This window comes from Pteropus alecto, unplaced genomic scaffold (genome assembly GCF_000325575.1).
Source record: "Pteropus alecto unplaced genomic scaffold, ASM32557v1 scaffold23, whole genome shotgun sequence".
Taxonomy (NCBI): Eukaryota; Metazoa; Chordata; class Mammalia; order Chiroptera; family Pteropodidae; genus Pteropus; species Pteropus alecto.
Window position 1 is genome coordinate 4780690 of NW_006435837.1, and position 3813 is coordinate 4784502.

Here is a 3813-nt window from a genome sequence, read left to right on the forward strand (position 1 = left end):
GGTGTGAACTTGCGTGAGTCTGCTTTCTTTGGCTAACAGCAGTTCTCAGATGGGGCCTCAGCTGGAAGCTGTCAGCCTCAAACACACAACTGCTGGGAGATGGGTGTGTCCATCCTGGAGTGGAGGGTCTGGGTAGCATCCAATACACAGCTTTTCTTTATGGCATGTTAATTTGTTTATTTGAGTCACATTCTTATAAATGTGTCATTATTTTGAAAGGTTACAGTTTTGTCATGTGTTTTTGTTTTGTTTAGATTTTTTGTGCTTTTTCTTTTTGGTAATTCAGGCCTGTGAATTGGTGCGCATGTAAAACACTGTCCCAGCTCATGTATACCACATTCAATTAAATGTCATCGTCCCCAAATAAGGGAACTCATAATAGCTCTTATTGTGTCAGCATCATATAACATACAGTTGTAGGTTTTTTTCTATTCTCCATTTTTTCTTTTTCTTTCCTTTTTCTTGTTTTTTTGTTTGTTTGTTTGTTTTGGTAAGCTTTGGATGCTTCTTATCTGACTTAGAACTTATAAAATAAATTTAAATAATATACTACTTTTAAATCTGTTTTATATGTTGAAGATTCAAATGAGATGTATTTTGCATAAAAAGGAATTTGCCCCTTGGAAACTATTGGTCTACAGTCCCTCTCTTGTCTCTAGCCAAGGTGAGACATTGCTAGGCTTCCAAATATGGAATGTGAAGTGTGAAAACAGTAAAAGATGAAAAAAAAAAGGTTTGTAATGCTAACTGCTGAGCCTCCATCCTGACTGTGACTGAGCAAGAATGCTGCCCTTTCTGCCTGCGCTAGACACTTTCTGGAACAAGGACAAGAAAGAACAAAGGAATTCTCTTCTGGTTGTTATTTTAAACAATCGTTTCCCTCTGATTTTCTTTGTTTCCCTCCTTGCCACAGTTTTTAATATGTGCTTCATTTATACTGACAAGGGGACAATATTATCCCACTGGAGAAGAAAAATAATGGTCCCAGAAGCAGAGCCCACGCATTGCAAAGAACTCAGAAGCACATTTCCTGGGGATAAAGCCTTATTTATCTTAGAATGTATTTGGCCTTTTAAAACATGGATACAATGCAGGAAGGGGAACTTAACTCTAACCCCCAAATCACTATACAGCTATTTAAAAGACAGAGGTGAAGCAATATCTTAAATTCTTTCTGAAAATAAAAGATCCTTCTGAAATATTTTCCATTGTCCTGTCTGTCACTTCAAAAGAAGATTTGGCATGATCTTCTGAGACTTTCTTCTGTTCAAGGAAGGGTATGAGGATGGTAGAAGGGGCAATTTGAACTGAGTAACCTATCCACAAATATCCCAGCTTTCCCCTGCCTTTCTTCATTGACCATTGTATGGAATGAGCAATGAATAGTTGCAAATCATCTAGAAAAGAATAAAGGGCAGAAGAAATGTTCCTTAATTTCCTCCATGAGTGGCATGAGCTATAGAATTGGGCAGTCTGGAGCCAGGCAGATCTCTGATCTTACAGAGAGTGGGCAGTTTTGCCCAGACAAGGTTGCTGATTTCATGGAAGGTCTACCAGACCCCACTGAAAACAGTGGCAATACTGAGTGTTGCAATCCCAGGGCCATGTGAAACCCTGCTGCAGTCCCAAGGAGGCTTGGGAGAGTTGACCCACAGGTTTTTTCAGAGCACACACAAGTCACTTGTGACACCCCTAATGTGAAGAATAACCCCACCCTAGCCCCACATCCTTACTAAATTCCAACCTTAAATATTCTACTCATGTCTACGCCCATGCCACCCTGATCATGCCCGATATTGTCTGATCTCAGAAGCTAAGCAGGGTCGGTCCTAATTAGTACTTGGATGGGAGACCACCTAGGAAGACCAGGTGCTGTAGGCTTTAACAAAAATTCTACTCTTCTTTACTTTCTCCCTCTGCAGTAAACCCAGTACAGCACTTCCTCTGTGGTGTTCTGTTGTAAATAAGGCCATTAGTACCCAGCTATGCATCCTGGGGTACTCACTAAATACTATGTTCATTGGTTACATTTTACTATGAATTCACTACATTTTAGGAAATCAAAACCAAGTATTAATGACTAAATTATCTCTGATGTTAAGCAATAAGTAGAAATTGTGTAACACGTGCTGTATACTTTTTTTAAGAAGGTAAGATTATCTTAGTTTGGGTTCTTGCAGAAATAAGGCCCAAGACAAAGATTCAAACGCAAATCATTTAATTGGAAGGTGAAGGAAACACTGAAGGTAGTAGTGGGGAAATGAGACAAGGAAGGGGGCAATATAGGGTGCTACTGGAGGTTAAGCCTGCTGGGGATCTCTGGGAAGTGCTGTAGAAAATGTATCTCAAAGTTCACCCGCTTGAGGGCAATGAAACTGAAGCATTTATATACCAAATCCTATCAGTTCTGGGGTGGAGACTTTTAGGGGTGCCTTAATTTCCCAGCACCTTCAGCCTGCTGCCCTAGTGGCAAAATAGTGGCTTTATGGTGGTGGGTTAGAGATATGAGTGGGTGCTACGAAGATGCTATTAGTTATCCAGAATAATATTCAGATATTTTCCAATACAATCTGGCACTTCTACCATTAAAGAATTGTTTTTGTTTTTATTTCTGGCAATGGGCAAGAGGCAGGTTTCATTTACTTGAATTTAGAAATAAGAATGCTAATACTTTTTGAACTTCACAGGCTCATTGTGAGGATCTAGTGAATTAATAATATCTGTGAAAGTACAACAGAAATGAAAGATGGCAGTTGAAATGATTTGACAGTTTGCAACCAGATAGAAAAATGAACCAAAGCAGTAAACTGGAAAATAAAACTATCACAGTCATTTGTCATTTTATTGTCTTTTAAGTGGTTTTGCTTCTGAACCCCAAAATGTGGCATTTTCAGTGATTTAGTTTATGTCATGTCTTCTGATTCATCCGAAAGCCTTATTGGAAGCTGAACATGATCTCAGTTGGGACAGTTGGTCAGCCGCTCCTGACTTGGCCACATGGAGGCTCTGACTGTCCCAGTCTCTGGACTAAACAGAGCCAACAGTAACAGATCTCTCTTCATCAGGAATGCAAGGTTGGGATTCTCTTTATAGCCTACTTAGTATGTAGTCAAATTTTGTAAATGTTCCATATGATCTCAAAATGAATGTGTTCTCTATTTGGTGAGTGTAATCTGTGTATAAATATTAGATCAAGCTGTGTTTTTAGTGTGGATGAAATCTTTGCATATATATACACACACACACATATATACACATATATACATACACACACATGCACACACGTATACATACATATATAACTCTTTTGGCCACCTTACTAATAACTTTTTGAAAGTCATTAACTAAAATCTCCTATGATGCTGAATCTGTTATAAAAATGTTGCTTTATAAAATTTAAAACTACATTACTCAATGCATACAGGTTCAGAATTGTTACAGCTTCTTGGTGGTGCGGGGGCAGAAAAATAATTTCCCTCTCACCTTTCTAAATTCTGGCTAGACTAATAATCAGATTAACATGAGACAGATTAACAGAAGAAATGACCAGATATATTATGTATGTACATATGTGGGCTCCCTAGGAACCTGGGAGCCCAGGACACACTGGGTGGTTGGGGCTGACAGCCATTCTGGACTAAGGAGAGGGATGCTGCGGTCTGGGACTCCAAAGGGAAGGTCTGCAATTCACAGGTAGATGAAAAGGAGCAAACATTTGATTAACAAATTCTTGCCGGGCCACCCAGAAACAATGGGACGCAGAGGGGCGTCTAATCAGCAGTCTTGCTTGGTTCCTCCCTAAGCACTGAGGTT

At 39.4% G+C, this 3813-nt stretch overlaps 1 pseudogene; it reads left to right on the plus strand.

Moving 5' to 3' along the window:
* The first annotated feature begins 1762 nt into the window (after nt 1-1762).
* Nucleotides 1763-1881, plus strand: LOC112479542 (annotated as a pseudogene).
* The last annotated feature ends 1932 nt before the right edge of the window (nt 1882-3813 follow it).